This window comes from Balaenoptera musculus, chromosome 15 (genome assembly GCF_009873245.2).
Source record: "Balaenoptera musculus isolate JJ_BM4_2016_0621 chromosome 15, mBalMus1.pri.v3, whole genome shotgun sequence".
NCBI classification, from domain to species: domain Eukaryota; kingdom Metazoa; phylum Chordata; class Mammalia; order Artiodactyla; family Balaenopteridae; genus Balaenoptera; species Balaenoptera musculus.
Window position 1 is genome coordinate 52,286,240 of NC_045799.1, and position 13,249 is coordinate 52,299,488.

Here is a 13,249-nt window from a genome sequence, read left to right on the forward strand (position 1 = left end):
ATGGAGACAGTAAAAGGATCAGTGTTTGGCAGGGGTTTGGGGCGAGGAGGGAGGATGAATTGGCAGAGCACAGAGGATTTTTAGGGCACTGAAACTACTCTGTATGATACTGCAGTGGTAGATTCATGTCATTGTACATTTGTCCAAACCCATAGAATGTATGGCACCACGAGTTACACTGATGTCAGCTCTGGACTCTGGGTGATAGTGACGTGTCAGTGTAAGTCAACTGATTGTAACCAATGTGCCCCTCTGGTCGGGGAAGGGTGCATGTAGGTGGGCTGGGGGTAGAGGGAAATCTCTGTATTTCCCACTTGATCTTTCTGTGAACCTAAAACTGCTCTAAAAACTAACGTCTATTAACTTAAGAAGAAAAAAAAGAAAGAAAGGAGGAGCCAAAAGGGAAGAGAGAGCTGGTTCAGCTACTCAGCTACTTTTCATTTGTGTTCCTGGGGCCTCTGGGAAGCACAGAGGCTCCTGACCCGCAGGCAGCACTGTTTTCTGCTGGGAACAGTGATGCCGAGGCGCTGAGAGGCAGAGCCCCACCTGCTCACGTTCCTTTCCCTCCCTGGGGACTGGAGTGGATCCTGTTGCCAAGGCTGGCCGCCCCCATGTGTCCCTCCGTCAGCTAAGGTGGACACTTGAGGACCCTGAGCCCGCCCCCAGCCGCTCCTCACCTGCCCCAGGCAGGATGTCCAGCCCTCGGCAGCCCCTCCAGCAGGGCCCCAGGAACTCAGGGGGCGGGGGTCGGCCATCCTTTGTCCACGGGTCTAGGAGAAAACAGGGCGTGTGGCTGGGCAGAGGTCATGCCTGCTGCTTCAGGTGGCAGCAGCTCATTGAAACAGGTCGACCCGCACCCTCCAGCCCTGCAGCTCTCTGGGTCCCAATGTGATTCATTTAAGAGGGGGCCACTGGCTACAGCCCCTAGGATCCAACACACTCGCTGACCTTGGATTTGAATTGGGCTTCCCAGGCATTTTAACTTGAGATGAACCTTTCTACCTGGAAAATGCTAAAAGAAGCTTGGCAACAAGTAAAATAGCATTTTCTAACCATTCAGTTCACGGTGATATTGAAGAGTTAGTGCAATGAATTTGAGGTAGGTGGTGCCCAACCGAGCTGACTAAACTATTCTGGGAACTTCAGAAATAGGCCAGGGTGAGGCCATGCTCCTTACACTTTTTCAGGACCCTTCTGGCTGTTTTATTTTATTTTTCTAAATGTCAAAACCAAGGAGGAAAAAAACTGGATGGGGTGTTGGTTTAAGTCATGTTAATGTGCACAGATTAATGGAGGTATTATTGAGGTTTTTCTTTAGATCTTTTGCTAAAACTATATTTTTCCTTATCTAGATCTTGCCAATTTCTTCTTTGTGTCTAAGTATTTTTAAATAGTTCTTGTTGTTATTATGAATTTTGTTGGTGTCAAAGAAGGCAATTTTTGTGTATTTTATCTTGTATCCCACCAACATGTTAAGTAGTCACATTAGTTCTCATTTTTCAGTTAACTCTCTTCAGGCTTTTGACTTACTGCAATGCAAATAATTTCATCTCTTATTTTGAACAATTTCTCTTCATGGTCCAGCCCCACCGCTGCCCCCAGCAATGTTGAAGGACAGCAGTTGTAGCAGGCATCGTTTTCTTACTCCTGACTCTCCCAGGAGTGGTTCTAGCCCAAACCATTAGACCTGATGTTTGTGACCGGTTTCTAATTAGTTCTCTTCTCCTCTTGGAAAAGATTCCTTCAATTCTTCCTTTCTTATTGCCATTCAAGTAACATTATATAATACTTGTTGAAGGCTTACTGTGTTTCAGACATTCTGTTAAGCACTGTACTTACATCATTTCATTTACGCCTTGTTAACAACTCTCATTACCATTACTTCTCGCATTTTATAGATGAGGACACTGAGGCTCAGAGAGTTTAAATGACTTTCTCAAGGATCCACGAGTGGGGAGCAGTTGTGTTGGAATAGAAACCAAGGCTTCACTGACAGCAACACTTGTGCTGTATAATCTACCTGCCTCTTAAGGTATGTTGCCACATGTTATAAAAGTTTTAGGCATGTCTGTTAAATGAGCAAAAGACTTTTTAGCAATATTGATGTAATTGCATGATTTACTTCCAATCATTCATCCAGCTGGCAGATATTTATAGGGGGCCTGCTGTGTGTTCCAGGCACTGGTGATGTAAAGGTGAACAATTAGACAAAGTTCTTACCTTGTGAGTGTGGTGGGGGTGGAGGATAATGACAGTAAAGAAGAAAGCAAGTGAATAAGCAAGGCAGTTCTGATGGTGATTAGTACCTGAATAAAATAAACCGTGTGAGTGATGGAGAGGGTCAGGGTCCAGGGGGAGGGGGTGCTTTAGTTTCAGTGTCCAGGGAAGGACTCTGTGAGAAAGCTACATATGAGCAGAGATCTGAAAGGTGAGAAGGAGAGAGTCATGCAGAGAGCCAGGGGAACAGCAAGTGTAAACACCCTGCGTGTTAGAGCAGCAGGAAAAGGCCAGAGTTGCTGGAATGCAGTGAATGAGCACGTGGGCTCACAAAGGGGGTTGGAAGGGAAGCTCAGAGGGGCTTGAGACCTGGTCACTCCCCTAAGGAGTTTGGATGCGTTTGAGTGTGGTGCGAAGCCACTGGAGGGAGCAACGGGACTGATGTATATCAGATCTCTCCTTTATTTTATTTTATTTTATTCTATTTTTATTAATTAATTTATTTTGGCTGCGCCAGGTCTTAGGTGTGGCATGTGGGCTTCTTAGTTGAGGCATGCATGTAGGATCTAGTTCCCCAGCCAGAGATCGAACCCAGGCCCCCTGCATTGGGAGCGTGGAGTCCTACCCACTGGACCACCAGGGAAGTCCCTCAGATCTCTTCTTTAAACCGTGAACTACACTGGGACTTCCCTGGCAGTCCAGTGGTTAAGACTCTGTGCTTCCACTGCAAGGAGCACGGGCCTGATCCCTGGTCAGGGAATTGTATGCTGCGTGGCGCAGCCAAAAACAAAAAAACAAAACAAAACTGTGAGCTATGCTAATAGATTTTCTAACATCAAACCAAACTTGCATTCTTGGATATAATCTTCCATTAGTATTAAGCTATGTATAACAGGGTGGGATAGCACAAAAATAGAAACATAAGTCAATAGAACATAATAAAGAGTCCAGGAACAAATATATATTTATATTATTTACATATGAAGGAATTTGGTAATATGACAAAAATAACATTTCAAGTCAGTGGTATTGGGCAGCCTATGAAAAAAAATTTTTTTGAACTTTACTTCACATTAAGTGCAAAATTTAACTTCAGTTTGGATTAAATACAAAACCATAAAAACACAATAAGAAAATATGAGAGAATATTTTAAAATATTCTTTCAGTAAGGGAGGCTTTTTTTTAAGCAAGACATAAAATCCAGGAGTCATAAAGGGGAAGACTAACAGATTTGCCTTAATTGAATATTTCTAAATAATAATAGATGCCACAAATAAAGTTGGAGGAAAACCTCAAGCCAAGAGTCAACATTTGCAAATATATGAAAGAGCATTAATATCTTTAATGTATAAGGAACTCTCAAAATCAATAAGAAAGAAATAGAAATGAGTAGAAATAGAAATAGAAATAGAATGATGGACACAGACAGGTAATTGTGGACCCAGACAGAAATAGAAAAAAGGACATAGATAATTCATAGAAGTATAAGTGACCATGATATTGAAAAGATGCTCAATCCCACTAATGATCAAGAAAAAACAAAGCAAGGAGCTATTATAATGACATAACAGGCTGCATTGGTGAGAACGTGGGATTAGTAGGAATCTTAGTGCATAGCTGGTGGGAGGGTAAATTAGTATGATTCTGGATCATAATGTATCATTATCTATTGTCATTAAATATCTTTGATCCAGAAGTTCCACTTCTGGGAATTTATGCTAAAGAAATAATTGGGCAAGTGCACAGAGATGTGACTATAAGGATGATCCTGAAACATTGTTTACAACAACAAGAAATTGAAGGGGAAAAAAACTAAATTTCTATCCAAAGAGGATTGGTGAAATTATTTTGGCGCAGTTAAACAGTGGAAAACTATGTGGCCATAAAAAATAATAAGGTCAAACTGGAAATGTCCACAGTGTATTTTTTTGTCTCTTAATGTTATAAAGGTTTTTTTAAAAATGCATTTATTTATTATTTATTTATTTTTGGCTGCGTTGGGTCTTCGTTGCTGCGCATGGGCTTTCTCTAGTTGTGGCGAGTGAGGGCTACTCTTTGTTGTGGTGCACGGGCTTCTCGTTGCGGTGGCTTCTCTTGTTGTGGAGCACGGGCTCTAGGCGCGCGGGCTTCAGTAGTTGTGGCGCACGGGCTTAGTTGCTCCGCAGCATGTGGGATCTTCCTGGACCAGGGCTCGAACCCATGTCTCCTGCATTGGCAGGCGGATTCTTAACCACTGTGCCACCGGGGAAGCCCTGTTATAAAGGTTTTAATCACTTTTTTGAGGTATAATTTTTTCTTAAATGAGAATCATATATATATATTTTTTAAAAATTATTTATTTTATCATTTATTTGGTTGCACCAGGTCTTAGTTGCGGCTGGCAGGTTCCTTAGTTGTGGCATGCGAACTTTTAGTTGCGGCATGCACGTGGGATCTAGTTCCCTGACTAGGGATCGAACCCGGGCTCCCTGCATTGGGAGCATGGAGTCTTTTTTTTTTTTTTTTTTTTTTTTTTAAATAAATTTTTATTTTTTTTTTTTTTTTTTTTATAGCTACTTTATTTATTTATTTATTTATTTTTGGCTGTGTTGGGTCTTCGGTTCGTGCGAGGGTAGCTACTTTATTTATTTATTTATTTATTTTTGGCTGTGTTGGGTCTTCGGTTCGTGCGAGGGCTTTCTCCAGTTGCGGCAAGCGGGGGCCACTCTTCATCGCGGTGCGGGGACCGCTCTTCATCGCGGTGCGCGGGCCTTTCACTATCGCGGCCCCTCCCGTTGCGGGGCACAGGCTCCAGACGCGCAGGCTCAGCAGTTGTGGCTCACGGGCCCAGCTACTCCGCGGCATGTGGGATCCTCCCAGACCAGGGCTCGAACCCGTGTCCTCTGCATTAGCAGGCAGATTCTCAACCACTGCGCCACCAGGGAAGCCCCGGAGCATGGAGTCTTAACCACTGTGCCACCAGGGAAGTCCTGAAGTATAATTTATATAAAATAAAATGCATGCATTTCAAATAGAGTTATATGAGTTCTGACAAATGTATACACCTGTGTAACATCTACCACAATCAAGTCACTGAGCATTTCTTTCTCCCAAAAAGTGATCCCTCATGCCCCTTTGCTGTCTACCCCAACCACACCCCTCTGGCCCTGAGCCATCCATCTGCTTTTTTCACTATAGATTAGTTTTACCTTTTCTAGAATTTCAATTTTTTTTTCCACGTTTTAAAAATTGTGGTAAAATTCATATAACATAATTACTATCTTAACCATTTTTAAGTGTACAGGTCAGTGGTATTAAGCGTATTCACACTGTTGTGCAACCATCACCACCATCATCCCCTTAACTCTCTTTATCTTGTAAAACTGAAACTCTATACCCATTAAACAACAACTCCCTATGCTCCCCTCCTCCCTAGCCCCGGGCAACCACCACTGTACTTTCTGTCTTTATGATTTTGATGACTCTAAGTACCTCATATAAGTAGAATCATACAGTATTGGTCTTTTTGCATCTGGCCTCTTTCATTGAGCATAATGTTTTCCAGGTTCATCCATATTGCAACATGTATCAGAATTTTGTTCCCTTTTATGGTTGAATAATATTCCATTGTGTGTAGGTACCACATTTTGCTTATCCATTCACCTGTCAGTGAGTACTTGGGCTGCTTTTATGTTTTAGCTTTGGTAAATAATGCTGCTACAAACATGGGTGTACAAGGGTGAACTCTTTAAGACCCTGCTTGCAATTCTTTAGGGTTTATACCCAGAAGTGGAATGGCTGGATCATATGGTAACTCTATTTTTAATTTTTTGAGGAGCTGCCACACTGTTTTCCAAAGCAGCTTTAGCATCTACTTTCCCACCAACAATGCACAGGGTTCCAATTTCTCCACATTCTCACCAGTACTTCTTTTTTTCTGGTTTTTTGATAGCAGCCATTCTAATGGGTGTGAGGTGGTATTTCATTGTAGTCTTGACGTGTGTTTCCTCAATGATTAGTAATGTTGAGCATCTTTTCGTGTGCTTATTGACCATTTATATGTCTTCTTTGGAGAAATATCTATTCAAATCCTTTGCCCATTTTTCAATCAGGTTGTTTGGGTTTTTTGTTATTGTTGAGTTTTAGGAGTTCTCTATATATTCTGGATATTAAATCCTTATCAGATACATGATTTGCAAATATTTTCTCCCATCCTGTGGGTTGTTTTTGTACTCTGTGGATAGTGTCTTTTGATGTACAAAATTGTTTAATTTTCATGAAGTCCAATTTGTCTAATTTTTCTTTTGTTACCTGTGCTTTTGGTGTCATAGCCAAGAAGTAATTGCCAAATCCAATGTTGTGAAGCTTTGTCCTCTGTTTTCTTCTAAGAGTTTTATTGGTTTAGGTCTTACATTTATCCATTGTGAGTTAATTTTTGTATATGGTATTAGGTAAGGATCCAACTTTATTCTTTTGTATGTGGATATCCAGTTTTCATAGCACCATTTGTTGAAAAGACTGTCATTTTCTGATTGAATGGTCATGGCACCCTTGTCAAAAATCATTTGACCATATACATGAGGGTTTATTTCTGGGCTCTCTGTTCTATTCCATTGGTCTACATGTCTGTCTTTATGCTAATACCATACTCCTTTGATTACTGCCACTTTGTGGTAAATTTTGAAATTAAGAAGTGTGGGTCCTCTAGTTTTGTTCTTTTTTTTTTTTTAATACAGCAGATTCTTATTTAGTTTTGTTCTTTTTCAAGATTGTTTTGGCTATTTGGGGTGCCTTGAAATTCCATGTGAATTTTAAGTTGGGTTTTTATATTTCTGCAAAAAAAAAATGTCATTGAGACTTTGATAGGGATTGCACTGAATCTGTAGCTAGCTTTCAGTAGTATTGACATTTTAACAATATTAAGTCTTCAAATTCATGAACATGGGATGTGTTTCCATTAACTTATGTCTTCTTTAATTCAGCAGTGTTTTGTAGTTTTCATTGTACAGGTCTTCTACCTCCTTGGTTAAGTTAATTCCTAAGCATTTTATTCTTTTTGATGCTATTGTGAATGGAATCGTTTTTGTGATGTCCTTTTCAGGTTGTTCATTGTTCATGTATAGAAATGAAGGTGAATTTTGTGTGTTGACTTTGTATCCTGCTACTTTGATGAATTCACTTATTAGTTCTAACAATTGTTTTGTGGAATCTTTAGGATTTTCTGCATAAAAAATCGTATCTGCAAACAGATGATTTTACTTCTTCCTTTCCAATTTGGATGACTTTTCTGTGTGGCCTTTTATGGCCACATAATTTTCCACTGTATAACTTGGCCATAATAATTTTACCAATCTTCTTTGGATAAAAATTTCATTTTTTCCTCTTCAGTTTCTTTTTCTTACCTAATTGCTCTGGCTAGAACTTCCAGTACTGTGTTGAATAGAAGTGGTGAAAACAGGCATCCTTACCTTGTTCCCAATGTTAGAAGAATCACTATCAGTCTTTCATCATTGAGTATGATGTTTGCTGTGGGTTTTTATTATGTGGAGATAGATTCCTTCTATTCCTAGCTTACTGAGCGTTCGTATAGTGAAAGGGTGTTCAATTTTGTCAAATGCTTTTTCTGTGTCAGTTGAGATGTTCATGTGGGTTTTTTCCTTCCTTTTGTTTATGTGGCATATTACATTGGTTGATTTTCCTATGTTGAACCATCCTTGTATTCCGTGAATAAATTCCATTTGGTTTTTGTTGAAGATTTTTGCATCAGTGTTCATAAGGGATATCTATATTTTTCTTATAGTGTCTTTGTTTGGCTCTGGTATCAGTGTAATGCTGGCCTCATAGAATGGGTTGGGAAATGTTCTCTCCTTTTCAGCTTTTCAGAAAATTTTGAAAAGGATTGGTATTACTTCTTTAAATGTTTGGTAGAATTCACTAGTGAATATATATATATATATTTTGCCTGCACCACATGGCATGTGGAATCTTAGGTCCTTGACCAGGGATCGAACCCACGCCCCCTGCATTGGAAGCACAGAGTCTTAACCACCGGACTGCCAGAGAAGTCCCCCTTTTCTAGTTTTAGTAATTTGAGTCGTCTTTTTCCTTAGTCCATCTAGCAAAAGATTCATCAATTTTATTAACCTTTTTGAAGAACCAACTTTTGGTGTCATTGATTTTTCTCTATCGTTTTTCTATTCTCTGTTTTATTTTTATTATTTCCTTCCTTATGCTAGGTTTGGGTTTAGTTTGTTCTTTTTTTTCTAGTTTCTTAAGTTGTAAAGTTAGGTTGTAGATTTGAGATCTTTCCCATTTTTTAATATAAGTACTTATAGCTATCAGTTTCCTCCCTTAGCACCACTTTCACTGTGTCCCATAAGTTTGGCATGTTGTGTTTTCATTTTTATTCATCTCTGAGTATTTTTAAATTTTCCTTGTGAATTCTTCCTTAATACATTAGTGATTTAAAAGTGTGTTGTTTGGGCTTCCCTGGTGGCGCAGTGGTTGGGAGTCCGCCTGCCAATGCGGGGGACATGGGTTCGGGCCCTGGTCCGGGAGGATCCCACGTGCCACGGAGCAACTGGGCCTGTGCGCCACAGCTGCTGAGCCTGTGCTCTGGGGCCTGTGAGCCACAGCTGCTGAGCCCGTGCACCGTAATTACTGAAGCCCGAGTGCCTGGAGCCTGTGCTCTGTGACAGGAGAGGCCACCATGGTGAGAGGCCCATGCACTTCAGCGAAGAGTGACCCCTGCTTGCCGGAACAGGAGGGAGCCGGCGCTCCGCAGCAAGGACCCAACACAGCCAAAAATAAATAAAAATAAAATAAATAAAAAAAAAATAGTGTATTGTGTAATTTCTGCAATTTCATGAATTTTCCAGTTTTCCTTCTGTTATTTATTTCTAACTTCATCCCACTGTGGTTAGAGAAGATACTTTGTATAATATCTATCTTTCAAAGTCTCTAAAGACTTAATTTGTAGTCTAACATATGGTCAGTTCTGTTAAAATCCCATGTGCAGTTGAAAAGAATATTCTCTTGTTGGGTAGAGTATTCTGTGTGTATCTGTTAGATCTAATTGTGTTAAGACTTCTATTTTGTTATTTGTCTTCTGTCTGGTTGTTCTATGCATTATTGTGAGTGGGTTATTAAAGTATCCAACTATTATTTTGGAACTATTTCTCCCTTCAGTCCTGTCAGTTTTTGCTTCATATGTTTTAATGGTCTTTCATTAGGTATATAATGTTTATAATTGTTATATCTTCTTGCTGTTTTGAATCTTTTATTAATATAAAATGTCCTTCTTTGTCTCTTGTAACCTTTTTTGATTTTAAAGCCTTTTTTGTCTGATATCAGTATAGCTTCCCCTACTCTCTTTTGGTTACTATTGTCATGGAATGTATTTTTTAGTTTTTTTGGGTGGGGCCATGCTGCATGGCTTGTGGGATCTCAGTTCCCCAACTAAGGATTGAACCTGAGCCACAGCAGTGAAAGCCCGGAATCCTAACCACTAGGCCACCAGGGAACTCCCCATGGAATATCTTTTTTTGTCCTTTCATTGTCAACCTATTTGTGTCTTTGGATCTAAAGTTAGTCTCTCATAAAGTTAGACATCATGTAGTTGGATCACATGGTTTTCTCCATTCTGCCAATCTCTGTCTTTTGATTAGAGAGTTTAACCCATTTACGTTTAAAGTAATTGCTGATAAGAAGGGACTTACTTCTGTCATTGTGCTATTTGTTTTTATTCTGCATTATTACTTTCCCCCCTCATATCTTGCATTACCGTCTTCTTTTGTATTTAGTTGATTTTTTGTATTGAAATGTTAAAATTCCTTTTTCATTTCCTTTTGTGTATATATTTTAGTTATTTTCTTTGTGGTTACCATGGGTTACATTTAATATGCTAAAGTTATAATACTCTAATTTAAATTTATACCAGCTTAACTTCAATAACAAACAAAAACTGCTCCTTTACAGCTCTGTCCCCACCCCTTTTGGTTGTTGATGTCACAGTATTACACCTTTATACATTGTGTGCCCCCCAAACATAAACTAATAGTTTTAAAAAATTCTTTAGTCTCTTACATTATGTAGAAAACAAAATTTGGAGTTACAAACCAAAGATATAGTAATATTAGCTTGTACACTAATAATTGGTTTTTTTCTCTAAATACATTAGTATCTTAAATCATGTAGAAAACAAAAGTGCAGTTATAAACCATTGTTACTAGCGTTTATAATTGCCCATGTGTTGACTTTTGTTGAGATCTTTATTTCTCCATATGACTTTGAGTTACTACTGTCTAGTGCTCAGGACTCCCCTGAGCATTTCTTGCAGGGAAGGTCATGGTCATGAACTCCCTCAGCTTTTGTTTATCTGGGAATGTCTTAATTTCTCCCTTAATTTTTTTTAATAAATTTATTTATTTTATTATTTTATTTTATCTATTTATTGTTTCTGGCTGCGTTGGGTCTTCGTTGCTGTGCGTGGGCTTTTCTCGTTGCAGCGAGTGGGGGCTACTCTTCTTTGCGGTTCGCAGGTTTCTCATTGTGGTGGCTTCTCTTGTTGAGGAGCATGGGCTCTAGGCGCACGGGCTTCAGTAGTTGTGGCACATGGGCTCAGTAGTTGTGGCTCGTGGGCTCTAGAGCGCAGGCTCAGTAGTTGTGGCTCACGGGCCTAGCTGCCCCGCGGCATGTGGGATCTTCCTGGACCAGGGATCGAACCCGTGTCCCCTGCACTGGCAGGCGGATTCTCAACCACTGCGCTACCAGGGAAGCCCCTCCCTTAATTTTGAAGGGCAGTTTTGTTGGATATAAGACTCTTCGTTGATAGGTTTTTTCCTTTGAGCTATTTGAATATGTCAGCCTACTCTTTTCTGGCCTCCAAAGTTTCTGATGAGAAGTCTGTTGATAATCTTATTGAGGATCCCTTGTGTGTGATGATTTTCTTCTCTCTTGCTGATTTCAAGATTGTCTTTGTTTTTTGAAGGTTTGATTATAATGTGTCTAGGTGTGGGTCTTTTTGAATTAATCTTACTTGGAGTTTGTTGAGCTTCCTGTATGGTTTACAATGTATTTAAAAAAATTTTTTTTTAATTAATTAATTTTATTTATTTTTGGCTGCATTGGGTCTTCGTTTCTGCGAGCGGGCTTTCTCTAGTTGTGGTGAGCAGGGGCTACTCTTTGTTGCAGTGCACAGGCGTCTCATTGCGGTGGCTTCTCTTGTTGCAGAGCCCGGGCTCTAGGCATGCAGGCTTCAGTAGTTGTGGCACGTGGGCTCAGTAGTTTCAGCATGCAGGCTCAGTAGTTGTGGCTCACGGGCTCTAGAGCGCAGGCTCAGTAGTTGTGGCACACGGGCTTAGTTGCTCCGTGGCATGTGGGATCTTCCCGGACCAGGGCTCGAACCCACGTCCCCTGCATTGGCAGGCAGATTCTTAACCACTGCGCCACCAGGGAAGCCCTACAATGTATTTTTATGTGGGAAAAAAAATCAATGTGCAGAGGAGAATTATGATAGGATACCTTTATGTTTTAAAAAGAAAATAGGATACTGTTTTTGTCTGGCTAGAGATTAGCTGGAAATATTTGACAGTGGGATTAAGGAATTGTTTCTTATTTTGTAAATTTTGATTGCTTAGATTTTGCTAACTAATGTGTATTGCTTCCCCTCATTTAAATAGATTGCTTATAGAATTATAAAAGTAAAACATTAAAATCATTTAAATAATACAAAAGTAAGTAAAGTATATACCTCACTTCCACTCCCCAGGGGTGACCTCTTCTAGTTGATGATTTTTTTTTTTAAAGTAGGTGTTAGTGCAATAGGGCAAATGAAAGAAATAAAAGACATCAAGATTGGAAAAGGAAAGAATAAAACTGTCACTATTCACAGTTGACATGACTGTATACTTTGAAAATCCAAAAGAATCTACAATAGAACTATTAGAACTAATACCTGAACTTAACAAGGTTTCTGGACACAAGGTCAATACACAAAAAGATCAGTTATATTTCTACTTACTAGCAACACTCAAGTAAAAAGTAAAAATTTTAAATACCATTTAAAAAATCAAATATATAAGAATAAATCTAGCGACTTCCCTGGTAGTCCAGTGGCTAAGACTCCACGCTCCCAATGCAGGGGGCCTGGTTTTAATCCCTGGTCAGGGAACTAGATCCCACATGCTGCAACTAAGAGTTCACATGCCGCAACTAAAGATTCCACATGCTGCAACAAAGATCCTGCGTGCTGCAACTAAGACCCAGCATAGCCAAATAAATAAATAAATATTAAAAAAAGAATAAATCTAGCAAAAAAATTTGCATGACCTCCACACTCAAAACTATAAAACAATACTAAGAGAAATTAAAGAAGACCTAAAGTAGGGATTTGCCATATTCATGGATTGAAAGACTCAGTATTATTAAGATGATCTATAGATTGACATCCCAATCAAAATCCCAGCAGGCTTTTTGGAGGGGGGTGGGGAGGGTGGAAATTGGTAAGCTGATTCTAAAACATAAACAAAAGACCCTGAAATAGACAAAATAATCTTGAAGAAGAAGAACAAAGCCTGAGGACTTACACTACACAACATCAAGACTTAGTATAGAGCTATAGGTATTGGTACAAGGGCAGACAAATAGACCAGTGCACTAGAATAGAGGGTCCAGAAACAGACCCACACATATATGGGCACCTGATTTATAACAAGGCCTCCACTGCAATTCAGTGGGCATTAAATTGTGCTGGCTAATGGGATATTCATATGGGAAAAGTGAACCTTGACCTCTACCTCACACCGTACACAAAACATTAATTCAAGCTGATCATAGATCTAAATGTGAATGCTAACACAGTCAAGCCTTAGGAAAAATACAGGATCAAAATATCTTTTTGAACTTGGTCTAGGTAAAGATTAAACAGAACACAAAAAGCACTAACCATGAAAGAAAAGAACAATATATTGAGATTCATTAAAATTAGGAATATCTGTTCATTAGAAGACAGCATTAAAAGGTGAAAAACCAAACCATGGACTAGGAGACAAC